Source organism: Myotis myotis, unplaced genomic scaffold, assembly GCF_014108235.1.
Source record: "Myotis myotis isolate mMyoMyo1 unplaced genomic scaffold, mMyoMyo1.p scaffold_m19_p_8, whole genome shotgun sequence".
Lineage (NCBI taxonomy): Eukaryota > Metazoa > Chordata > Mammalia > Chiroptera > Vespertilionidae > Myotis > Myotis myotis.
In genome coordinates, this window is record NW_023416390.1 from 32,537,357 (window position 1) to 32,564,450 (window position 27,094).

Sequence of the window (27,094 nt, forward strand, 5' to 3'; positions counted from 1 at the left end):
CCTTGACTGGGAATCGAGCCTGAGACCCTTCAGTGCTTGGGCAGGTGCTCTAACCACTGTGATACCACCAAAAGCAGTGCTTTCATCACTTTTAACCTAAGTCCTATTTTATTTTTATTTATTTATTTATTTTTGATTAATTAAATCTTTATTGTTCAGATTATTACATTTGTTCCTCTTTTTTCCCCCCATAACTCCCCTCTACCCAGTTCCCACCCCACCCTCCTCCCTCACTCCCCACCCACTGTCCTCATTCCATAGGTGCACGATTTTTGTCCAGTCTCTTCCCGCATCCCCCTCACCCCTTTCCCCCCCAAGAATAGTCAGTCCACTCCCTTTCTGTGCCCCTGATTCTATTATAATCACCAGTTCATTCTGTTCATCAGATTATTCACTTGATTTTCAGATTCACTTGTTGATAGATGTGTATTTGTTGTTCATAATTTGTATCTTTACCTTTTTCTTCTTCCTCTTCTTAAAGGATACCTTTCAGCATTTCATATAATCCTGGTTTGGTGGTGATGAACTCCTTTAGCTTTTCCTTATCTGTGAAGCTCTTTATCTGACCTTCAATTCTGAATGATAGCTTTGCTGGATAAAGTAATCTTGGTTGTAGGTTCTTGGTATTCATCACTTTGAATATTTCTTGCCACTCCCTTCTGGCCTGCAAAGTTTCTGTTGAGAAATCAGCTGACAGTCCTATGGGTATTCCCTTGTAGGTAACTGACTTTCTTTCTCTTGCTGCTTTTAAGATTCTCTCTTTGTTTTTTGCTCTTGGCATTTTAATTATGATGTGTCTTGGTGTGGTCCTCTTTGGATTCCTTTTGTTTGGGGTTCTCTACGCTTCCTGGACTTGTAAGTCTATTTCTTTCACCAGGTAGGGGAAGTTTTCTGTCATGATTTCTTCAAATAAGTTTTCAATATCTTGCTCTCTTCTTCTGGCACCCCTATAATTCGGATGTTGGTACGCTTGAAGCTGTCCCAGAGGCTCCTTACACTATCTTCGTATTTTTGGATTCTTTTTTCATTTTGCTTTTCCGGTTGGGTGTTTTTTGCTTCTTCGTATTTCAAATCTTTGACTTGATTCTTGTGATCCTCTAGTCTGCTGTTGGGAGTCTGTATAATATTCTTTATTTCCGTCAGTGTATGCTTAATTTCTAGTTGGTCCTTTATCACAACCTCGAGGGTCTCATTAGATTTCTTGTAGGTCTCATTAAGTTTATCGGCAGTTTCTAGAAAATTCTTGAAAAACCTTAAAAGTGTGGTTTTGAACTCTATATCCAGTAGTTTGCTTTCCTCCATTTCTGTCATTTGTGTCCTGTTTCTTTCTCTCCGCATTTTTTTATGCTTCCCTGTGTTGATAAAGTGGTTTTCTGTGCTAAGTGTCCTCTAGGGCCCAGTGCTTCAGCCTCCCCAATTACCTGAGGTAGACACTCTTGGTGCACCCCCTTGTGGTCTTTGTGCACAGTCTTGTTGTAGTTAAGCCTTGATTGTTGTAGGTATCACTGGGAGGAATTGACCTCCAGGCCGATTGGCTGTGAGAATCAGCTGTGTCTGCAGTGGGAGAACTTCTTTGCTGGAGACACCCCTCCAGAGCAAGACTTGCTTCAATTGGGCTTTGGTGCTCACTGAGTCTGCCCCCTGAGTGTGTCCTTTATGGTTCTACGAAGCTGCAAACTGGATCCTAAGTCCTATTTTAATAAAGACTTGATGAAATGTCATCACCTCCTTTACTATTACTTAAAGTTTCAAAATGCAGCAAAAACAAAAGTGGTGGGGTACACCATACCTCTGTTCTCACAGTGCCCCCCCACCCCCGGCATCTCTCCGAGAGTCATCACTGAGTCCATTTGGCTTATTTTGTTTTGTTATAATGCTGTCATGGATGCTGCATGAGAGCAAGGATTTTTGTCTGTTTTTTTTTCACAGCTTTCCCCAAGTGCCAGCACAAAGTAGGTGCTTATAAGTACTTGTTGAAGAGTGACTTCGTCAGCACTAATTTCAGGATGATTTGGGCCCTGTTCTTGTCACTGATGTCACTCAGCAGAATGCTTTCAGTGGCCCAGGCTTTCCTTGATGCAGCATACAGTGTCACAGGGGCGGCAAGTAGTGCCAATGCAGGAACAGCAGGCCATCAAGGAGAGCTTGGCTGCAGTGGGGGGGGGCGGGGTCAGGGAAGGCCTTCTGGGCTAAGGAGGATTATGGCTAGTGATGCCAAGTGTCTTAGGTGCAAGTGGTTCCTGTCAGAGGGAACAGGTGTGTGAGGTAGGCAGAAGTCAGGGGTGTAGTACTTTCCTGGCTTTGGGGGGGATTAAGACTTTTTTTTTCTAAATGTATTGGGAAGCCATTAAGATTTTTAAAGCTAGGAGTGGTATTTGTTCTGATTCTGGCTGCTGCTGGAGACTAGATCTGCAGAGAAGAGGTAGCCAGAATGCGTGTGAGGAGGTCAGCCGGGTCCTTTACTGTGGCCAGGCAAGGGATGTGGAAGTTTGGCTGGAGCCATGAGGTGGGACACAAGGACTGGGTGCAGAGCAGGGCAGTGCAAACAGTTAAACTGTTCTCCTTGTTACCAGTGCCATTCTTTGTTTTGCATGACTTGGGAATTCAATAACCGTATTGAAGCACACTGGGGAATTGAGCAATCCATGGTAGATGGCTTCCTAGAAAGCATCTGGTCACATTGCACATGGCGAGACTCAGGCGGCTCTGTACTCTCCCTTTACCAGGAACCTATTGCTGGCCCCTTCCAGTTTCAGAAACTAGACCTCTTCACCTCAGAGACTGACTTCATGGCGGCTGGTGTCCAAGGCTCCGTTCTTTTTGAGGAGGCAGAATTAGTGGAATTCAGTTTCGTGAAGTTTTTCTAAACTTAGTAGGACAAGGAGCTCGTCATCTTAGGTAGAGAGGTGCTCCTGAGGGATTGCAGGAAGCAGGTCAAAGGCTGAGGGCAGGCAGGTGTAGGCTGCAGCCTGGCCTGTGTCCCTTGAAGGGCAAGGAGCCTGGAGCATGTGGGGATTGTCAGACATTCATGCCCACAATGTGGGCAGAGGATGGCCCACATTGCCTGACAGAGGACAGTGGCTTTTTTTTTCTCCTTCATTTATTTTTAGAGAGAGAGGAAGGGAGAGGGATAGAGTGATAGAAACATGGATCAACTGCCTTCTGCACACCCTCTACTGGGGATTGAGCCCACAACTTGGCATGTGCCCTGACCAGGAATTAAACCAGTGACCTCTTGGTTCCTGGTTCAATGCTCAACCTCTGAGCCACACTGGCTAGGTGAAGATTGTGGCTCTTGATGGAAGTTTCATTCCTTGGAGCTCTTCACTTCATTCAGTGTGGCCCTCGCCACTTGCTGTCATACCACCACCCACTTGTTGCTCTATGCCGTGGGGGACTTGCCTGAGCCTTCTGCCTCAGACCCCTCAGGTTGTGGTGCTGGCGTTGGGCGACACATTGGCCCTGGGTTTGGCTGAGGCACACATTGGTTGGGGATTGGACACCCTCCCACAGGGGCCTCTAGATCCATCACAGTCACAGTTGTCTGAGCAGCATGATTATAGGCACTCTATTTATTCAATGAGTTAATTGAAAGCAATTACCAAATAATTTATTATGTCATTTGGTACTTAATTGGAAATTTTTATTTTAGTTTGGTTTACTTATATTACTTAAATGAAATATACTTTTTCTGTTTGTTGAATAATAACTTTTAATTAAACAAGTCACTGTGGATTACTCCAGATTTCACTGGGCCTAGTGCAGCTGATGTTCACTTTTACCCTTTGGGTCATGGCAGCAACTGCAGTTGAGTTGGACCTTAAAGAGAAAAGACAAGTTTTATTGGAATATATCTAAAATACAAAACCATTAAAAAGAATCATTCTGCTCATTGTTAAAAGCACTAACTCATCCAGTGCCTCCTCATTTCTTACCTAATGCAGTCCAGGGATCTGTGCTCCCATCCTCCTACCCTCCTGCCCAACACGGACCTGCTCTAGCCAAGCCTGCCCTTTGTAGAGAATGACTGCCCTGTGTACAAGTCACCTGGTCTTCATGGGGCCCCTCCATCTGGAGCCCTCTCCCCAGTTCTCTCTATAGATCTGTCCATTCTTCAAAGGTAGGGCAAAAATTTTCTCTGGTAAGATCTCCCTGTTCACACCGTGGCTTCTGCTCCTTTGGGGCAGTGGTTCCCAAACTTGGCTGTGCCTGAGCACTCTATGGTACTTAAAAATGGTTCCTGGCACTATCCCCAGAGATTCTGGTGCTGTTTTACACATGGATGATTTATTTAAGTTTTCCATGATTTTAAAAATATATTTTTACTGATTTTGGAGAAGGGGGGGGGGTGGAGAGAGAGAGAAACATGATGTGAGAGAGAACCATCAATTGGCTGCCTCCTGTATGCACCTTGACTGGGGATTGAACCCACAACTCAGGCATGTGCCTGACACCCTTTGGTATATGAGATGGCGCTCAACTAACTGGCCAGGATCACTTCCATGATTTTGAAGTGTAGCCACCTTTGGGTCACTTAGGTGACACTGCATGAGCACAGGCTCCAAGTGATCTGTGCACTTGGTCACACACACCTACTCACATCTTGCCTTTCACACTTGCTGTCCCCTGTGCAAGATACACCCTGCTGTGCCAGTCAGTGGGAGCTCGAAGTCACTTCCTTGCTCATTTCTGTTCAGAGAGGATGTTGAGTCGTTTCTTCTTTGCAAAGCCCTGCGGGATAAATGTTCATTATTGTGGCAGATCCTGTGGACCAGCCCCATAGATTAGCTGTACCCACTTACCCACACCTTGAGTGCCGGAGTGAGCAGGACCCAGGAGCTTCTCTGACTGGGGATTGAAAACTTCTTTACCCCTGGAGAATATAGGAATATGGGACAGCAATTATGGCTCTACCCTGGCAACCTAATTGCTAAAATCAAACAGAAACCAACTGGAAAAAATGCATGATGTAGAAAGACTAGTTGTTCCTTCTTTTAACAATACTGTGTTGTGGCAAACCCTGGGTGCCTGAGGGTGGACAGAGGTGGATAAAGGGTGTGATTAGGGACTTCACAGCCTGTTGGACATGAAAAGAAATAATTATAGTCCCTGTGACAAGAAGAAGTTTCAAAATAGAGAGGGGATGGGGAGGTGGGGCTGGGGAATGGAAGCTTCCCAGAAGGGGACATGTGAGCTGGACCTGAGAGGAGACTGTCTCTTGCAGAACAGCGTGGGAAGAGCCAGCAGGTGCCTCGAATTCAGAGATCCGACAGACTAGCAGTGTGTCCCGGGTACCCGAGGCCGCTAATTTATTTCCTGAAGTGTTCAAATAATAAGTAATGATTTTAGAGGAGATTTAAATAGGGAGAAAAAAAAAGATCCTACAGTAGCTCAGCAGCTGCTTCTTTTTTCCAAGTTCCCTTCAGACTTTTTATTTTATAGGCAAACACTAAGTGATACATATTGTAATGCACACGTCATGTATGTACCTGTATAATGTATATTTTTGCTTTATTATTTCATCATAAATGTTTCTACCTCAGGAGTCTGTAATGATCGTTTTTATAGTTGCAGATAATTCATTGTGTAGATAGATGTGTCATAAATGATCAAACTTTACTTCTCAAAGTATTTAGGGACTAGGTATGGTTTTCATTTTTCCTGTTGAAACTCTTCCTAGAGTGAGCATCTTACTAGTATGTCCCAGGAAGGACATTTGGGAAAATGCATGTAGTCTCCCCAGCAGAGCAGCTCTGATGCTGAGCCCCCTTCCCAGGAAGGTGGCAGTTTTCCCTGAGAGGACGGCCTGTGCTCCATCTTTTCACCTCTGTCACCTGCCCTTGAAGTTGAGAAGATAAAACTTTTTTTGCTCTATTTGATTTGGGTTTGGTTGTGGCTTATAGCTTCACTTTTGGGCATGAGTACTTTTGTATTCCTGCTTCTACTTACATTGCTTTAGATGGATCATGATTGGATCTTTTGTGTATTCTAACCCCCCAGAATCTCTGGTGAGTATGTCACCTGTGATAAAGGAATAAAGGAGACCGGGCTGGGTTTGATGATGAGAAAGTGGACAGATCAAGGGACCCTGGCATTAAGTGACCGAGCTGGTGGAGGAAGAAACGTGAACAGAAGCTGGATGAACATCTGCTGTCCAGGCAGTATGGCCCAGAGAATGGTGGTGGAGGAGTTGGAATGTGCTGGGGTGAAGGGTGAGGGGGTGGTTGAAGGGGACGGAAGGAGCCTGGGCAGAGGGCGGAAAGTGAGGACTGAATACTTGTTGGTGTCATAGGAGAACAAACTGGAGAGAAATACATGCCCCAGTTTTATTTTTAAATTTCAGGAAAATGGATTGGTCAAATAAAGGAGATTGAAAATAAAGAGGGTTTTCAGTATAAACTGAATGAGAATTAAGTCTAACATCTACATGTTAGAAGGTTGCTTCTGCATAACTTTATTTAACACTGCATACACAAAAGGGAATTTATGTTTAATTCTTAGCAGTTAATGTTTAGAAAATCATAAAAATGTGTTTATTAGAAATAGGTCCTGCTGCCCTGTTAATTTCCTAGGGCTGCCATAACAAGTTGCCATATGGCTTATGCAACAGAAGTGTATTCCCTCACACCTCTGGAGGCTAGAAGTCTGAAACCCAGGTGTCAGCAAGGCTGCACTCCCTCCTGACGTCCTAGGGGAGATCCTGTTGCTCGCCTCCTCCAGCGTCTGGTGGCTCCAGGTGTTCCTTGACTTGTGGCCACATCACTCTACCAGTGGTCCTCAACCTTCCTAATGCCGCGACCCTTTAATACAGTTCCTCATGTTGTGGTGACCCCCAACCATAAAATTATTTTCGTTGCTACTTCATAACTGTAATTTTGCTACTGTTATGAATCGTAATGTAAATATCTGATATGCAGGATGTATTTTCATGGTTCGCGACCCACAGGTTGAGAACTGCTGCCTAGTCTCTCCTCCATCTTCACATGGCTGTCTCCTCTTTCCCCTGTGTCTTCTCTTATCATTGACACTAGTCATTGATTTAGGGCCCACCCAGATAATCCAGGATGATTTTATCCCAAGATCCTTAATTACATTTGCAAAGACTCTTCCAAATAAGCTCATAGGCACAGGTTCTGGGAATTACAGCATCATGGACATATCTTTTGGGAGGCCATCATTCAACCCACTGCATCTGCTTATAGGAAAAAATGCCAAGGTAAGAATGGTGTAAACATGCGAAGTTCATTCTTCCATGCAAAAAGAAGGTAGTTCTTGTTCACTATGGCAGTCCTCCAGGGCATCTGGGTCCTCCCAGAATTTGATTCTCCTGGTTCAAGATGCTGCAGAGTGCCAGTCACCCCCATGTCCCCTTTTGGGAGATGGGAGACAGGGAGGAGAGAAGACTGTAGCCTAGCAGGGGTTTGTAGCTTAGGTTCATGGGTTTCCCCAATTTCTAAAGAGTCTGTGGATATGACTATATTTTATTAAAATTAGTTTCCATTGCAGTCCTAAGTATTTTATTTTCTATATTTAGAGACATTCTGAGAAGGTTTGTATAGGCTTTATCAGACTGCCAAAAGGGGTCATGGCACAAAAATATGTTTTTTTATATATGCACACACACAAGTATAACATATGTTTCAATGTAAATTGAATGAGAGTTATATTCTCATGTAGGATATACAGGTTTAGAAGGCTGGCTTCTGCAAAATACCAGGTTGAAATCTTGCATGACTTCATAAGGCTGTTGGGATGGGGATCTAGCAGGCTTCACTCCTAGCATCATCCTAGTGATTGCCCTGCAATGACCATGTCAGAATGACCATATCGTACAAAGAGAGGACTGGTCTTTCATGCCTGTGTTATAACTTCCTTTTCCCCAAGTGATATTGTTGAAGTATTTTATGGTACCCAGAAGTTTCGTGAGATAAACGTGTTCTTTGTTAACTGTGTGACTTAGGGTAAGACGCTTCATCTTTTAAGGCTTCGTTTTCTCATCTGTGAACTGGGGATAATACTGATCCATCTCACAGGTCATTTTATTAGGTTTGCAAAAAGTGCACTCTAAATATTTCCGGCTTTTATCTCCACCACCACTCATCACTACTAATAGGAATGTGATAAGTTCAACTTGCTAACACAGCAGTTATTCTGATTTAAAGGGATTCCAAAGGATTTCAGATGAAGTCAGTTTTCTAGACTTCTAAAAAAACAGCATCTGCAGTTGCAGAGTAGATATCCGGAAAGAATTGTTATCCTTAAGAGTTCGTAGGCTGCACTACTGTAAACAGGAAAAATGAAATATAGAGAAAACCAAGTGTGATTAAAAATATAAGACGCCTTTGTTTAATTACCTTACATTTTAATTGCATTTGGTTTTCCTTGTATTTTCCCTGTTTTTTTTTTTTTTTAAAATATATTTTATTGATTTTTTACAGAGAGGAAGGGAGAGAGATAGAGAGTTAGAAACATCGATGAGAGAGAAACATCGATCAGCTGCCTCCTGCACATCTCCTACTGGGGATGTGCCCGCAACCCAGGTACGTGCCCTTGACTGGAATCGAACCTGGGACCTTTCAGTCCGCAAGCCGATGCTCTATCCACTGAGCCAAACCGGTTTCGGCAATTTTCCCTGTTTTTTATTACTCTAAATAAAAAGGAAGCTATGTGATAGTTTAAGTAATATTTCTAGTTTTTAAAATCTTGCCTGCTTGGCAATCATGTTTGTTGAATGAATGAAAGTTCCTTATTAAGCCTGCATAGGGTGAAACTGCAGACCTGTTTCTCACACTGTTTCCAGCAGATGTCAGTCTGTGGGGTGGTCAGGGCTGCTCCTTTGGTGAGGATCCATGACCTTTACCCAGATTTCAACATCAATTTTCCCTCTCAGCTTGTTTGGAGCTCAGGTACTTCCTGGGCAAAACCCCTGGGCTGGTCATTTTGGCTTGGAGAGAGGAAATGCTATATATATAATTGGCAAATTTCCTTGCATGGAAAAACTCTTCCTAATTTTTTTGACTGCCGGCCAGGATCTGGGATGGGAGAGTTGGACTTGTGGGTTGGACTGTCTCATAAGTCCTCTGAGGCCAGAAGCCCTGCCAGATGGGAAGCTCTACGTTAGGGAAGCAGCACCTGCCGCCTAGGCTCCCTGCCATGAGTGAGCCCACCCGGTTCCTGGTCACGTGGAGGGCTCCAGAAGAGCCTGACCTCACGTCCTTGCTGTGCCAGCTGTCAGCTGTGGGATCTCAGTTCTTAACACCTGTTGCTTCATCCTCCCATTAGCACAGTGGGGGCAGTACTACCTTGCCCATGGTGGTGGGGCAAGCACCAGGCACATAGTAGGTGCTTAGTGAATTAAATGCTGTGATTGTTAAAACACATCTTGGACAGTAGAGCAGGACTGAAAGGGCAACTGCAGAAGGAAGTTAATCCAGCAAATTCTATGCTTTATAATCTACTGTGTTCTCAGTTTCAAGAAGCAGGAAGAAGCAGGCATCGAGCCCAGTTGGTGGCTATGTGTTTGCTAAGTGTGGGGTTTTGCTGAAGCAGCACCTGCTCTGTGGCACAGATGGCCTGAAGAGCCAGGGACTCCACGTGAGCACTTGGGATTCAGTTCTTACAGTTGTTCCAAGCAGGCAGAGAGAGAAGACACCGTCTTCTGCTGACAGCCTGGCTGGTGAGCAGTGGAACCAATTGTGGTGTCTATTATGTGGATTCAGAGTTGGGGGTGGGAGAAGAGGAGTTGTCTGGGTTGTGTGTTATTAGCAAGTAGGGAAATTTGTGAAGTCCAAGCTATTTTCACAATACTGTTTGTGTGTGTGCGCATGTATGTGTTATATATGTGTGTGTATATGTATGTATGTGTGTTAATTATTAATACTTCTAATTGTCTTTATTTACTAATGACAGGAAACCCAAACCTCAAAAAATAGATAGTTGACAGACCATAATTTGACTATTGTACTTTTGTAAAGCAAAGAGTTCTTTGAGGAAAAAAAAAATGGAGAAAGTACATGGATTTGATTAAAGTTTTTTCTTTGTGTTTCTAGGAAATTAATAATTTTAGTCTTTCTTTACCCAGTATTCTTTGATAAATACGCCAGGGATTTGACTGGGCCAAGTCCTGTTTGGCTGTTTTTTTCCTTGAAAGTTGGGAAAATGATATCATTCTGTACCAGAATGAGCTGGTATTTCAGAGCATGTTGAGTGGTGAGATCTTTTTATTTCCTTGAAACAGTTTATTAAATTAAGATAATTCCCTGCTCTGTGGTGGGGAGGCTGTACTATTATTTATTGACTCAGTAATTCCTCCCCTCCAAAGCTAAAGCACCTGGTTTGAAATGTAAAATCAAAAATAAAACATGGGATTTTTCCCCCACCCCCTGCCTTTTCCCCCCTCCAGATGGTGGAGGACTGTAGGAGCTGTACTAGTTCTGTACAGGATATTTAGCTAAACCTTAAGACCTCCGCCCAGTGTGGAGGTGCTCAGATAAGGTGCCCTACTCAGGGCGACTCCATGGCTACTCCCAGGCTCACCTCCATCCCTGGACGTGTATTAGAAAAGCTGGTTAGTGTCAGGGTGCCTTCTTCTCTATAGCCTTCACTGGCTGCAAAGGTCTAAAGACAGTGGGTCAGAGTAATTAGACATTTGGAAAATGGGCATGGGGGTGGTCCCCACCTCATCAGTGGAATGGCTGTAGGGACACTGACCTTGAGGCAGGAGCCGTGGTGTCTGTTCTGTCCCTGACACTGGAAAGCAGGACCACTTCCTTGCCTGGAAAATAAGGGCCCAGGCATAGCTGAGCCTAGAGGCTGTTGCCAGCTCTGGTTCTGTCTTCTGAGAAATGAACTTTATGGTTCGCTTTATCAAGCAGTATCTAATCACACCAAGGAATAGAGTGGGTATTTGTTGTTCCCAGAGTCATAGTGCTGGTTTGTCCAGGGCACTGCCTGTTCACACACCCTGTTGTAGATGAGTTAGCACCTGTTAATGATTCTTAGCACCCACTTTGACTTGCAGAAGTTTCCTGGCTTGAGTGATAAATTATGTGGTCACTTTAGTCATTCAGAAAAAGGTTCACCCTGTCTTTTAAAGAATATTCCAGTACACTAAGATATGTAAACATTAAAAATATTTTATAACTTGGTTGAGGCATAATTGCTGTACAGTGACCTGCACCATTTGAAATGTACAGCTTGATGAGTCCACACACAAACACACCACCTATTGAAACTGTAATCGCAGTAAGGATAACAAGCATTCAGTCCCCCAAATTTCCTTATAATCTTTCCCTCTCTACCCCTCGATCCACAAGCAAACATTTCTGTTTTTGCAGATCAGTTTGTATTTTTTAGAGTTCTGTGTAAGTTGAATAATGGTAGTATGTTCTTTTTAAAAAATGTCTGGTTGCTTTGGCTCAGTATAATGATTTTGAAATTTTCCTTATCAGGCATATCAATAATATGTTCCTTTTCCATAATTTGTTGATCCATTTACCTGTTGGTGGGTGTTTGAGCTGTTTCTAGTTTAGAGCTATTGCAAATAAAGCTGTTCGTGAACATTCATATAATAGTATATGCCTGTGTGTGGAGGTATCTTTTCATTTCCCTTGGGTAAATACTTAGTAGCAGAATTGCTGGGTCATATAGTAGGTGTATGTTTAACTTTTTAAGAAACTGCTCAACTGTTTCCCAAAATGCTTGGAACATAACATTCCCACCTGTAGTTCCAGTGGCTCCACACCAACTCTTGGTGTGGTCGGTCTTTTTATTTCACACTAGAGGCCTGGTGCATGAAAATTTGTGCACTGGCGGCGGGGGGGGGGGGGCGGTCCCCAGCCCGACCTGCCCCCTCTCACAGTTTGGGAGCCCTCAGGGGATGTCCTACCGACGGCTTAGGCCCAATCCCTTGGGGAGCAGGCCTAAGCTGCAGTCTGGCCTCCCTCTGTGGGAGGCAACAGGGCCGATCAGGGAAAGGGGCCGCCCCCATCACTACCCTGCTGCTGCTGCAGCCGCTGCCGCCGCTGCCACCGCTGCTGCCGGCCCTCTGCCCTCGCTTCTTAGCGCTGGCCCTGCCCCTCTGCCCACTGGGGGGTGAGGGGTGATCTGGGGCCAGGCCGGCTGGGGAGGGGGCTGTGGTAGGTTGAAGCACAGCAGGTTGCACCCTGTCCAGCCTCTGTGGAGGCATGGTGCCAGGACCGGGCCCGAGCTGCTGCCTCTGTGGCTGTCTCTGTGGAAGGGGCAGCACGGGGACTGGGACCACGTAACCTCCACTCCCACTGCCTCTGTGGAAGGGGCCGTGGTGCTGGACCGGCCTGCGCTGACACCTCTCCCGTGGCACCAGCCCTTGGCCCTCGCAGTTGCTGCGGCTTTGTCTGGAAGACGTCCGGTCTATCTGATCTAATTAGCATATTACCCTTTTATTAGTATAGACTAGAGGCCCAGTGTGCACAAATATTTGTGCACTCGACGGGGAGGGAGGGTCCCTCAGCCCGGCCTATGCCCTCTCGCAGTCTGGGACCCCTCAGGAGATGACCACCTGTTGGCTTAGGCCCGCTCCCTGGGGGGATTGGGCCTAAGATGGCAATCAGACATCCCTCTGGCAGCCCGGCAGCCCTCGGGGGATGTCCACTTGCCAGCGGGGAGCAGTCCTAAACTGCAGTCGGACATCCTTAGCGCTGCTGAGGAGGCGGGAGAGGCTCCCACCACCACCGCTCTACTGGCAGCCATCAGCCTGGCTTGTGGCTGAGCAGAGCTCCTCCCATGTGAGAGCGCCCTGACCACCAGAGGGCAGCTCCTGCATTGAGCGTCTGCCCCCTGGTGGTCAGTGTATGTCATAGTGACCAGTCATTCCCAGTCCTTATGCTGTTAGGGTCAGTTTGCATATTATCCTGTTACTATATAGGATAGAGGCCTGGTGCACGGGTGGGGGCCGGCTGGTTTGCCCTGAAGGGTGATCTGGATCAGGGTGGGGGTCCCGCTTGGGTGCCTGGCCAGCCTGGATGAGGGGATGATGGCTGTTTGCAGCTGGTCACACCCCCTTCTGGGTGGGGGTCCCCACTGGTGTGCCTGGCCAGTCTGGGTGAGGGGCTGAGGGCCGTTTTCAGGCTGGCGGGCGACTGAAGCTCCCTACCTCTCCTTTTTTTCTTTTTTTTAATTCTGTGATTTATTTACCTTCTATGGCTGCCACTGGAGCTGAGAGCCAGCTTTAGCTCTGAGGCCCGGCTCCAGCTCTGAGGCTGCAGCTGGCTGAAAGCAGGTATCTGCGTTTGTTTAGCTTCTATAATTGAAACATTGTTGCCATCACTGCCGCTCTAAGCTCTGAGACCTCGGCTGCTGAAAGCAGGTTTCTGGGCTTTGTTTAGCTTCTGTAATTGAAACACTGTTGCAGCTCCAGCTGGAGGCCGGTTGGCTGAAAGCAGGTTTCTGGGGATTGTTTAGCTTCTATAATTGCAACATTGTTTCTTAGAGTGCAGCTCAGAGGCTGGCAGCGGCAGGCGGGGAACCTTGGCTTCCTCCATCACTGGAGCAAGCAAGCCTCCTGTTCGCTTCAGCTGCCTGGCTGCCGGCCGCCATCTTGGTTGGCAGTTAATTTGCATATTTCCCTGATTTGGCAATGGGAAGGGTAACGAAGTTACGGTTAATTACCATGTTTGTCTATTATTAGATAGGATGTTCTAATATGTATGTAGTGGTATCTCATTGTGGTTTTAATTTTCATTTGCATTTCCATGGTGACATTACATCAACATCTTTTCATGTGTTTATTGGCCATTTGTCTGTCTTTTGTGAAGTGTATGGTAGAATCACTTGCCTGTTTTTCTGTTGAACTGTTTATCTTATTATTGAGTTGTAAGAGTCCTTCACACATTCTAGATATAAGTGTTTTGTTGGATATATGTTTTGCCAGTGGTTTTCCAAATCTGTGGCTTGCCTTTTTTAAAATGATATCTGCAGATGAATAGTGTCTTTTTTTTTTGGTAACATTGAATTTATCAGGTTTTTTTTTCTTTATGGTTCATGCTTCTTGTGGTCTGTTCAAGAAACCTTTTTGTACCTGAGCTTTTTCTAGAAGTTTTGCAGTTTTAGGTTTTACAGTTAGGATTATGGTTGATGTACAGTTAATTTTTAAAAAAATATATTTTATTGATTTTTTACAGAGAGGAAGGGAGAGGGATAGAGAGTCAGAAACATCGATGAGAGAGAAACATTGACCAGCTGCCTCCTGTACACCCCCTACTGGGGATGTGCCTGCAACCAAGGTACATGCCCTTGACCGGAATCGAACCTGGGACCTTTCAGTCCGTAGGCTTACGCTCTATCCACTGAGCAAGACCGGTTACAGCTGTACAGTTAATTTTTGTGTAATGTGAGCTAAGAGTTAATATTCATTTTTTTCATATGATCAATTTTTCCAGCAGCATTTGTTGAAGCGACTTTCCTTTCCCCATTGAATTACCTTGATACCTTTGATACAGGACAGTTGACCATGTATTTGTGAGTGTATTTCCAGATTTTCTCTTCTGTTCCATTGATCTATATGTCTACACTTACCCTAATGCCACATTTTATTGATTACTGTAAATTTACAATATATGTTGAAATAACACAGGGCAATTTCTCTAAGTTTGTTCTTTCTTTTTTACTTTATCTCTCTCTTTTTTAACTTTGTTCTTTCTTAAACTTGCTTTTGTTATTTTAAGTCCTTTGCATTTTCATGTGACTTTTAATATTAATTTGTCAATTTCTAAAAAATAAGTTCTCCTGGAATCTTGATTGAGATTGCATTGACTCTATAAATCAGTTTGTGGAGAATGGTATCTTAATAACAGTGAGGTTTCTCTTGAATGTGAGAAAAATTTCTCTCAGAAAGTTATAGTTGTCATGTAGATATCTTTAACATCTTTTGTTAGATTCATTTCTATGTAGTTTATTTTTGTTTCTATTAAATGAAATTTAAAAAATTATTTTCCAGGTGTTTACTGCAAAAATATAAGAATATAATGGATTTTGTGACCTTGGAAAATAACTTATCAGCTCTAGTAGTTGTTTTGTAGATCTCCTAGATATTTCTATGTAGACAGTCAGCATGTGCAAGTAGGGACAGTCTTACTTCCTCTGACCCAGATGCCTTTTATTTCATTCTCTTGCCTCATTGCCAAGGCTGCCAGTACAATGTTGAAGTAGTGAAGCAGTAGTCCTTTCCTTTCTTCCAATCTTAACAGGAAAGAATTCAGCTTTTCAGTGTTAAGTATCATGTTAGTTGTAGGCTTTTTTTTTTAATCCTCACCTGAGGACATGCCGAGAGAGAGAGAGAGAGAGAGAGAGAGAGAGAGAGAGAGAGAGAGAGAGAGAGAGGAGAGAGAGAGGAGAGAGAGAGAGAAGAAGAAGAAGAAGAAGAAGAAGAAGAAGAAGAAGAAGAAGAAGAAGAAGAAAGAGAAACATCGATTGGTTGCTTTGTATATGAAGAAGAAGAAGAAGAAGAAGAAAGAGAAACATCGATTGGTTGCTTTGTATATCCTCCCCAGCTGGGGATCAAAACCAGAACCCAGGTATGTGCCCTGCCCAGGAATTGAGCTGGAAACCTTTCCGTACATGGGAAAATACTCAACCAACTGAGCCACTTGTAGGTTTTTTTATAGGCACTGTTTATCAGTTTGAGGATTTTCTTGTTTGCTTATAATTTTAATTATGGTGTATGTTGAATTTTGTCAAATACTTTTTTGGAAATATAAACGTAATCATGTTTTTTCCCTCCTTTATCTTTTTAAAAGGGCAAATTAAATTGATTGATTTTCGAATGTTAGACCAACCTTGCATTCCTGAGATAAACCCTATTTCTTCATGTTGTATTATTCTTTTATTTATTATTGGCTTCAGTTTGCTGTTATTTTGTTAAGGATTGTTTTTTGTTTGTTTGTTTTATTAATCCTCACCTGAGAATATTTTTTCCATTGATTTTTAGAGAGAGTGGAAGGGAGAGGGAGAGATAGAGAAATACGTGAGAGAGAGACACCAACTGGTTGCCTCCTGTACGTGCCCAACGGGCACTGGGGATTGAGCCTGCAACCAGCGTACGTGCCCTTGACCTGAGTTGAACCCATGACTCTTAAGTCCGCTGGCCAGTGCTCTAACCAACCAGCCAGGACTGTTAAAGATTTTTGCATCTATATCCATGAAAGATACTGATCTTCAAATTTTTCTTTCTTTTCGTTGCCTTTATTAGGTTTTGGTACTTAGGTTAAGCTGGCTTTATAAAACATAAACTAGCATCATAAAATGAGGATCATTATTCTGATAAAGTATGGTGTTATTCCTTTCTTAAATTTTGGCTATAATTTACCAGTGGAACTGACTGAGTGTGGAGTGTTTTGGGGTAAAGTTTTTGATAGTACCTTTGAAATTTTTTGATAATGAATTAAAATTTTTAATGGATGTAGGCCCGTCAGGTTTTTTGTTTCTAATGTCTATATAGACATTTTATGTATCGATTTCTGTTTGTTGGAGGAAGAGATAATAAACTTCCTGAGAGAAAGAATGTCCTGGGAATAGTCTTGGGTTAATTGGTTTGTTGTTGCTGTGTGTCTATCCCTTGGCTTTTCTGTCTGGGAAGCTTTTGTGTCTGCTCCATCCACATGGGACTGTCACAGCTGTGCCATGACAAAGGGAGGTGCCTACTAAGTCAGGCCAGCTGGCCTCGGCTGACCCGCATGCCATGGCTCCCCCTGTGGCTGTTCAGATATCTGTGATTTGTCCACAGGCCTGGGAGACAGATCATCTGGGTCAGAGCTTGCTGAAGGGAAAAAATTACAACATTTTTCAGTTTTAGTTTTTTAAAATGTTAAATCCTCTGGTTGGAGTGAAGTTTTTGAAATATATTTGAAATACCAGAGGGAATACAGGAAATTTGGTCAGAGGAAAGGGGTAAACTGGCTGAAGCTTGGGAAGGGGGTTATAGATGAGAAGGGTTATCCCGAAAGGTGGTGACTTTGCATGTGATCTACCTGCCTGCTGGGAATGTGCTCTGAGATACTCTTTCCTGGATCACTTACAAATAAAAGCCCCCGACTGAGTATATTAGTCACTTGGGGAGTTCAAGGCAGGCTGATTTGGACTGGACATCTCTGAGAGGACATGACTGCTGTGGCTGTGTCCTCCATTTAGGCCCCCAACATCTGGAGGGGGTCTAGTGCCCACTCCCTCATTGCATCTCAGGGGCTGGTTCTTTGTGCACCTGCAATAGCTCCAGAGGTTGGGTGTGGGAGCCAGGGCTCCCTCATCAGGGCTTGGGGCAAAGGACAAGAGGACAACCATGCTCCTCATGGTCCTGTCTCCTTTCTGGGTCGAGATTCGAAGGACACAGGCCCCCATGCTAATTAGAGTGCTGTGTGCATGTGCTGGCACTCATGGCTCCCCAGGCCATGTGTGTCATTGGGTGGGCACTCCATCCCTTGAGGAGGGAGCTCCATGGGCCACTATGTTCCCTGGATGTGATGATTTGGCCAAATCTCTTCTGGCCCTAGATATGTCCTACAAGCAGTGTGGCCTTGAGGAGTCCCCTGTCCTCTCTGGGCTTTTATTTTCCAATGTGAGAAAAGGGGTTAGAATAAATGGTCATCCAGTTAACAGGCATATGCACTAGTCTGTGACCTCACCTTCCAGCTAAACCTGACCATGTGACAGTCATCAGCTGTGAAGAGAACTGGCTCAGATCCAGCCATCCTTGCTTGTCTCCTCCTACAGCTTTGTTTCACAAGCATCACATTTGAATACCATGTTGTGGTGTTTTTTTTTGTTTTCTTATGTGAAAGTAACATGTCTGTAGACATTTTTCTTAGACTTAGTTCTGGGGGAGAGGAGATGACTGCCCCCTTTGTCTTGCATGGTGGATCACCTGGGAGGGGTGAGGCCATTTCATGGCCAGGTTCCCACTTGAGGATTCTGCTCCTGCTGGCCTTGTTCTTTACCTAGAGCAAAGCTTGAGAGCATCCTCACACAGGTAGCAGAGTGGCCTCAGCATGGGGTGTGGCCTTCGTCCCAGACAGTTAAGCTTCCAGGCTGAATCGCAGTCAAGTCCACAGGCTAAAACTACATAGAAATGTTCCTGTGAAACCGGTGTGTTAGGGGAGTTATGCTGAAGTATTTATCAGTGTAGTGTTTTTCACTTTGTGAGGCCTTTCACTTTAAATTGCTTACTAAATGTAAGTACACATACACAGTTTTCATAGGTGACTCTGTAAGTGGGAAGTGTTCAATTCTATGAGTTTTTATTGAGCACGTATTACCTGCCGGGCACTCAGGGATTCCTCTGGGAACGGCACTGAGACCCCCTCCTTTGTGGAGCCAGAGGCAGAAGGGACAAGGTACAAGTTCCATTTTTATGCAGCAGATTGCATTTTACACCTTCACTTCTAATTATCTTTATGCCCTTCCTAAGGTATATTGTTGTAATATACCCCGCGAATCACAGAAGGACGCCTCAAGAAGTCGAATTAAAGAGTCACATTTATTGCAATCAAGGACTATGAGGTGGCATATTACTCTCCCAAATCTCATAGTAATAAGATGGTCGCAAAACCAGACTTACATAGGCAAAGATCACAAAGGTATTGATTACATCCCAGTGTTTGGAATGAGGAACCTGGTTCACAAAAAAGCAGTTTACAGAAGCAGATCAGCATGTTATCTAAATTATAGCTTGGGGTCTCAGGATCACTGAATTGACAGAAACACATTATCTAGAGCCCTCGGCTCTGGAATGAGGAACCTGGTCAGACTTAAGCATGTTATCTAAATTAAAATTTTGGGTCTCTGGAACACTGAGTCAACAGGGACACGTTAACTGGAGCCCTCTGACCTTGAGATAATTGTGCTGTCCTTCCCAGGTAAAGGAAAATGTGCTTTCTAAGACCATTATGACCACAACCAATGAGATATTCACAGTACAATCAATAGGGTATTCAATCGAATGAGGTGATTTTTATAATTCAGAAAATCAAAATAACTTTTCTGTTATTTTAGCAAACAAATAAGTACAGAAACCAAACAGCAGGGTTAAAGTTAAACTATAGTTTCTACCCGAGATGATTGCTACCATACTTCATTATGGGACCAATAATTTACATCAGAGGTTAGTGATAAACTTTTATAGAGAGCCATGTATTTTCAGGCTTTGAGGGCTGTAGGGTCTCGGGCTATATGTAGCAGCCAAAACAATGTCAATAAGTGGGTGGTGGCTTCGTTTCAGTAACTTTGTTTAAAGAAGAGGGGACAGGCTGGAATTTGCCCAGCCCTGACTTGAGTCCTCAGATTTGGTCTGTGGGGTTGTTATTTCAGCCTTACTGGTATTCTCTGTTAAATCAGGCTTCCTTAGTGTTGCTGCCCATTTGAGTTGAGAGTTTTGTTTTTTTTAAAAAATATAGTTTATTGATTTTTTACAGAGAGGAAGGGAGAGGGATAGAGAGTTAGAAACATCGAGAGAGAAACATCGATCAGCTGCCTCCTGCACACCCCCTACTGGGGATGTGCCCACAACCAAGGTACATGCCCTTGACCGGAATCGAACCTGGGACCCTTCAGTCTGCAGGCTGATGCTCTCTGTCCACTGAGCCAAACTGGTTAGGGCTGAGGTGAGAGTTTTGAGTTCTTATGAAGTAAATTAAGCTATTTACCTGGAAGATAAGGAAAACTCAAGTTCTGTGCCTCAGCTTTCTCTTCTGTGAGGTGAGGGGCATGGTGCCTCAATTCAGATGAGGTTTTGGATGTTTAACAGAAAACACAGGTAATAGTGGTTTGAGTAAGGTAGAGGCTTGTTTTTCTATTTTTGAAAAAACCAGGGCCAGAGACCAGGCTTTTTCCCTCTTGGTTCCCTCATGGCAGATGCCACAGGAGATGCCACAGGGAGACAGGGAGGAGGTGGCCCGGGACAGGAATGGCTGCCGCTGCTTCCCCCAGTGATGGCCCTAGCTGCAGAGTGGTGGGAAATGTGCTGTTAGCTAGGCCAACAGAGGCCACCAGGCACAGCAGGGTCAGTTTGGAACGAAGAAGAGGAAAATGCTTGTAGTTTTTGTCCCAGATGTTGATTTTGTAGGAAAAAAGAAAAAGATAGGTATATTTTAAAACACTTTTTTACTGTAGAAAATGTAGAAAATACAGAAAACCAGAAGGAAAAGAAAAAATAATCCCTTAACCCCAGTACCTGAAAGGTCAGTTTCCAGTTTTCCAGGCTGTGTGTCTTGCCCTTTAATCAGCCTCCCTCCCTCCATCCTTTGTTAGGCAGTACTATAACGTAAAGATGCCTTCTCATACATTCCTTGTAAACCTGGCTTTCCCCTTTGGCAGTTTGTTTGTTTTCTGGCTGCATAGCATGTTGCCTGATTTACTTAGCTCATCAATAAAGGCATGCATAAGATTGTTCCAAGGGTGGCCTCCTGGTGAGTCAGCACTTGCAGCATTTTTTCCTTGGGCCTGGGATATCTTACTGCCTAATCAGATTGACCTTTGGTGGTCAGTAAAGTGCTTGGCTGACCTTGGACTGCAGAGGTTGCTTATGAACCCCTCCCCTCCCATTCCCTCCCCTGCCCTCCTCTCCCCTCCCCTGCCCTCCCCTCTCTTCCCCTCCTACCAGTTACTGTAACATTACTTGGGTGTAAGCAGATCTACCATCAAACCATCCCAGAGAAAAACAGATACATTATGACAGCATGGTGGTGTCAAGATTTAAAATTGCCAAAGCCTTTCTGCCCTCCTCCCTCCATCCCCATGATCCACTGTTAGGGTACTTTGAATTAGATTTCATGACCACTGGATCAATATTAGTTTGAGCTAATGACTTGGAGCTCATTGCTCCCTCTGTGCAGTAGCCAAGAGGGAGATGCACTTAGTCCTTTTTGCTGGGTGTGTTTCTCTAACAAAAAGTGCACTGGCCCAGTTGTGATCATTAGATGCAGGAGGAGGCCGGCCAAAGGGGAGCACAGTGCTGGGGCTCCCCGCCTTCAGGCCCTGCCTTGGAATTGCTTATTGTGTCTTAGATCTTTGTGCATTTTGCTCATAACTCCACAACTCAGCTGCAGCAACTCTCACTTCTTTTTAAAAAGGTAAAGTTCTATATTTACTGTAGCATTTTCTTATGCACTAGTATTTTTATTAGGATTGCTGTTATTTGTTAATGCTTGGTTACAAAATTGCACAGGTTTTGAGTGCTCTGCCCCATCTCATCCTTTCCCATGAGACTTGTTTTTATTGTGCCTTTTTATAGAGTGTGAGGGTTTATCGCATTGCCTTATAACAGTGATTTTCAACCTGTGAGAGAGAATTTTTAAAACGTGCAATACTGACTATTTCATCAGGGGCACTGAACTCTTTTCCCATAGATTGTCAAATAAAAAAATGACAGTGGCCAACAAAACAATATCTGCTTGGTGTGAATGAAGTATAATTATACCAATTTTTTTTTTGGTCAGATTGGCAAAATAATATATTTTTTGGTGTGTCACAGAATTTTAGTAATTTGTGTGTCATAAGATGAAAAGGTTGAAAATATCTGCACTATAGCAAAAACACTTGTAATGTTTTCCCAATGCTAGGATTGTGTTTTATTCACCTTTATATACAAACTAGAGGCCTGGTGCACAACATTCATACACTTTGGGGGGGGTGTCCCTCAGTCTGGCCTGCACCCTTTAGCAGTCCAGGAGCCCTTGGGGGATGTCCAACTGATGGCTTAGGCCTGCTCCCCGTGGGGAGCTGTCATTCGGACATCCTTAGTGCTGCTGCGGAGGCAAGAGAGGCTCCCACCACCACTGCTGCGCTCGCCAGCCATCAGCCTGGCTTGTGGCTGAGTGGCGCTCCCCCTATGGGAGCACACTGACCACCAGGGGGCAGCTCCTGCATTGAGCCTCTGCCCCCTGGTGGTCAGTGTGCATCATAGTGACAGGTCGTTCTGCTATTTGGCTGATTTGCATATTGCCCTTTTATTATATAGGATACTAGAGGCCTAGTGCACGGATTTGTGCACTGGTCGGGAGGGGGCATGGCCCTGCGGGGATCTGCCTGCTGTGGGAGCACTGCTCATCCTGGTCAGCTGAGAGGCTGTGGACCTGCCCTCTGAGTGGCTGCTCGATGAGGAAATTAGTCTGAGCTGATATTTCGGACTAACGTCTTGGGTAAAGGTGTGTTCTGTGTCCTGGAGGTACTTGGCGGAGAGCTTTGCACCCCAAAGTCACTCGGTGAATGTCCTTGATATGTGATGCCAGGTTGGTTACACCATTGGGGATGTTCAAGGCAGATGTGCTCCAAGATCCTCAGCCATCAGGACAGCCTCCCCGGGGAGTCCACAGTCACGCGCCCTCTTGCCATCCGCTATGCCAGCTCCCCACGCTCTTTCTAGAACACACCTTAGAGGGGCTGCATTAGCTGGTGGGGTCAGGCCAGAGTCTGGATTGTCTCAGGTACTTGATAGGTGCAGAGACTCAGCCTCACCCTGGGCCTGCTGGCAGCTGTTCCCACTGTGGGATCACACTGACCACTAGGGGGCAGCTCCTGTGTTGAGCGTCTGCCCCCTGGTGGTCAGTGTGCGTCATAGCAACTGGTTAACCAGTTGTTCTGCCATTCGGTTGCTGGGCTCTTATATATATAGATGAGTAAGTAAGTGCCATAACCCAAACAAACAAAAGGACTCCCAGGTCTTATCACTGAGATTCTAGATTTAAACACTATTATACAGACCATGGTTCTCAAACATGGGTGGGATAGGGGGTGAGGGAGTGTGATCAGCCCACAGAGGACTTTAGTAGTCAGAGACATTTTGGGTTGTGATAACTTTGGGGTGGGGAGTATGTCCAGGATTGCTGCTCAGCATCATACAATGTTGTGGGGGACAACAGAGAATTAATTGGCCTCAAATGTCAGTAGTACAGAGATTTAAAAACCCTAACATAGACATATAGTTTTTTAGGTGTTTCCTATGAATATCAATACATATGCATTAGTTTCACAAACAGTGGGATCAGTGATACACATACTAATTTATAACTCACTTTTTAAATTTCTGTGCCTCATCATCCTTTTAACAATTGGCTATAAGGTTTTCTGTTGTATGATCGAGTCATCATTTATTTCACCACTCCCTAGTTTTGGAGATTTAGGTTATTTCTAGTGTTTTGCTGTTGGAAACATGCTAGATTTTTTTGGTTTGTATTTTGCCTTCTTTGTGCCTGTTTCCTGTTTCCTACCTGCTATTGGGGAAGTGCCTTGTGGGGCACCACCTCCATACCTGGTGCCCTTCCTGTGGTGGTGCCCCAGGGGCTCTCTGCCTCCACCACCCATGCTCAAGGTGGGCTCTGCTCTATCTCTGAGGTTTCCCACACATCAAACACGTTGCAAGGCTTCATGAAGCACTGTTGAAATATTGAATAGATGAATAACCCCAAATAGGTTTTTCATGTTTCAGTTTTAGGTATTACTTCTTGCTTCATTTTACTTTTTGTTCCTTTTTAAAAATCTGTCTTCTGATAGATTACATGTGATTTTTAACCTCTGGCCCAATTGGCTGTGCTGCCTGCCTGGGCGTCCTGCATTCCTGGGTGCTGGTGTCCTCAGGAAGGCTGTGAGGTGGGGCAGAGCCAGGAGGAGGGTGCTTGGCCTTGACTGTCTGCTCTGGGCCCCTGGGCAGGTCAGTTGCTGTGGTGGTGGTGACCCCATCACCACTTTGCCCCCAGAGATTGGAAGTGAGGTGCGGATTCAGGGAGGAAAGTGTTCCATCAGTAGTTCATGCCTGGCTCCTCTCTGGGGCTCAGGCAGCAGGCAGAGCTGAATGCCTGGAGGTCTGGACCTGCCTTCTGGGGCTTCTTTTGCACAGGGACCTTCAGGAACTTGTTTGCGTGTGTCTATTTTTGTGTTTCGTACGGCTCTCCGTGAGGAAGTGCGTTGTCTACGCACATCCAACTGTTTTGAATAGTCTGTGTCTCAGGGGGCTTTAAGGTAGGATTTGTGTGCACCATTCCAGGATTTTGGGCAGCATCTGAACATCAGGATGTGAGTAACAGGAAGTGACAGAAATTACCGAGTGTGTCAGATGCTTATTCTCAGCCACTTTTTCAAGCCCTGCAGACCGGGGAGCTATATTTAGGAGAGCGTTTCCAGGCTTCTGGTCCTGTCCCAGTACTGTCGCTTTTCCCCTCTTCTGGTCAGTGCTGACCTGCGTGGGGCTGCTTTGTTACTCTGGCGTCTCTTCTCCTCTTTGGTGGTCCACGGGTTCTTCTTGTCCATTGATGTTAAAACTCAGTTTTTGGTTTTGCTGGACCACTCTAATTCTGATCCATTTTGAGCAGTTGGATAATGTTCTGAAAGAGAGGAGAGCAGCAGGTAAGAGTTCCAGATGATGGTGGGCAACATGGGAAGCTGTGTGGGAAAGAAGTTACACTGTAAGGATTTAAATGAAGTGAGTTGTGGGCTCGATCCCTGGTGAGAGGTGGATCAATGATTCCCTTTCATCATAGATGTTTCTATCTCTCCCTCTTGAAAATCAATAAAAATATATTTAAAAAAATAAAATGAAGTGAGTGGAAAGAATTAATAGATTATTGGGTCTCTGGAGGGTTGACTTTTGTATTTCTTATAAGAGGAAGGCTGGGATTTTTAAAGCCATTGGCTTGGTATATGACTTCACCTATATGTTAGAAACAGCCTTTAGTCCCTATCTGACCAGACAGAAAGCCTGCAGGACAGGTAAGCTTTTCTGTGATGAATTCCTGTTGTCTGAGCTTTGTCACAGGAGAAATTTCACCCCTGATCTTCAAAACAAGCACGGTGGAGCCCTGGAAGTCACCTGCCAAGGTGGAGCGCCCACTCCTTACTCGTACTGCTGTAGATGTGGGCGATCTTTGCCCAGTGGTGTTGGACGGTGCTTTAGGCAGGTGCTGACCAGATGCCCACATGGGTTACTCGGTGTCCCCTAAGCCCAGGTGTCTGCTGTGGCTGTCCTCGCTGCAGGAGTAGCTGGGGAGCCAACCATTTGCTCTTAAGCATCGTCTTATATGCCCTGACCTGTGCTGGGCCTGATTATTGCTCCTGTTGCTAGCAGCAATAATGTTCTATCTCCTTCCCTTTGGAGTGATCTGAGGGCCAGGCACCGGTACTCATTTTGCAGGTTAAGAAGTTGAGAACTAGAGAGACAAGTCATTTGCACCAGTGACTCTGACATTTTAGTCTATGTAACTTTTGCAGTATTGCTCCTGTGCCACACACCAGTAACCCTCACCGAAGCTTATTGAGCTGACTTGTCCTTTAAGCTGCAGGACACATATCTTTGTGCTTTGAGGATCCTGAAAAAGGAGTTTCCAGGGTTCAATGTTAGCTTCCAATGGCTGCCACCCTAACGATTCATGGAAGATGGGTTATGTGGGGAGAGAAGGCTTTTTATTGGTCTCTAAAAGCTTCCTTCTGAGGGGTCCCACCAGTACCTCCCTCTTCCTCCTTTTATAAAGCATGCCCCTTACTTTCACACACTCAGCCAGCTCTATAAGATTAAGGATTCTACTCCAGGATGAGATATTTGAGAGGCAAGTTAGGCATAGTAGTGTCTGCCATGAAATGTATGGCAGCCAGTGGTGCCTGTCTGGTGTGAAACTGCCAGAGAGTGCCTGGTGACGGTATTAACTATGGTGAGAATGCAGGTATGGAAACCAAGTTCCAGCGCTGGAGAGTTCCCCAGTTTCACCAGCAGAATCTGTCTGCAGGCATGGCTTCAGGCTGACCCATTCCCTTTTGTAATGTTAAACTCTATACGCTTATATAGTATAACTAGAGGCCTGGTGCATGAAATTCGTGCATGGGAGGGAGGTGTCTCTCAACCGGCCTGTACCCTTTCCAATCTGGGACCACTTGGGGGATGTCCAGCTGCCGGTTTAGGCCGGCACTACCCTCCCCTGCAGGCCTGGTCACCCCCAACTGCCCTCCTCTGCCAGCCTGGTTGCCCCCAACTGCCCTCCCCTGCTGGCCATCTTGTGACGATGTTGTGCAAGGGCATCGTGCTATGCCACCTAGGCTTTTATTATATAGGATAAACTGTGTGAACTGTATATGTGTGTATATATACATAAACATAAATACTGTAAACTACAAATACAAGACATGCTGTATGTGTCACCAGCTCTGGCTTGGGTATTTTAGCTTATTTTTGTGCCAAAACGTTTAACATTTTAAAAATCATTAAATATTTTAGACATTCAAAAAGTAATATAATGGCCTGGCCAGAGTGGCTCAGGTGGTTGAGCATCGTCCTGTGCACCAAAAGGTTGCTGATTTGGTTCCGGGTCAGAGCACATACCTGGGTTGCGGGTTTGATCTCCGTTGAGGGCCTATAAGGAAGGCAACCAATCGATCATTCTCTCTCACATTGGTGGTTCTCTCTCTCTCTCTCTCTCTCCCCCTCCCTCCCTCCCTCCCTCCCTCCCCCCCTCCCTCCCCCCCTCCCTCCCTCCCTCTTCCTCTCTCTCCCTCTCCCCCTTCCTCTCTCTAAGTATGTCCTCTGGTGAGGATTAAAAAAAAAAAAAAAAGAAAGTAACATACTGAACAACTGTGTACATTTACTGGCCTGAGAAAGAAGCATTATGGATGTGCTCAACATGTATGATGAAAGGGAATCATCGATCCACCTTGCAGTCCTTTGTCATCCCTTTCCTGCCCTCCTGCCCTTCCTCCCCAGAGTTCACCCCATGCTGAGTTTGGTGTCTATCACTTGTTTGCATGTTTTTAATACTTGCTCTACTCATATATGTAGGTACAAACAATATGTAGCATTTTTCACCAGTTTCAAATTTTTGAGTAAATGGTGCAACCTGCTTTTTCCACCCAGCATTGTTTCTGAGATTTATTCATGTAGCCACATCCATCTCTAATTAAGTAGTTCAAAGTTTAAAACAACTGATTCCTGGGGAGTGGGGAGTGGGATGTGAATCTCACAGTTACAAGCGTAGCCCACGTTGAGGACCACAACGCTTAATTGTTAGTGTTTATGGCTTATGTATACAGTGTCCTACTGTTGACTTGGGGTTCCCTAGTTTCACACTATAAACAGCACTACTGTGAAGTCATA

The 27,094-nt window shown here is 44.8% G+C and overlaps 1 protein-coding gene across 6 annotated transcripts in view; it reads left to right on the forward strand.

Annotated features, from left to right (window-relative positions):
- DGKD (diacylglycerol kinase delta) overlaps nucleotides 1-27,094 on the forward strand; it is a 115,592-nt gene that overhangs the window by 46,480 nt on the left and 42,018 nt on the right. For 2 of the 6 annotated variants that reach the window (XM_036319954.1, XM_036319955.1), the window contains exon 1: nucleotides 24,046-24,363. The exons of the other annotated variants lie outside the window; for them this stretch is intronic. The gene's annotated coding sequence lies outside the window, so the exon portion shown is untranslated. Of the gene's footprint in view, nucleotides 1-24,045; nucleotides 24,364-27,094 lie in introns of those variants that run through there. 6 annotated transcript variants of the gene reach the window in all.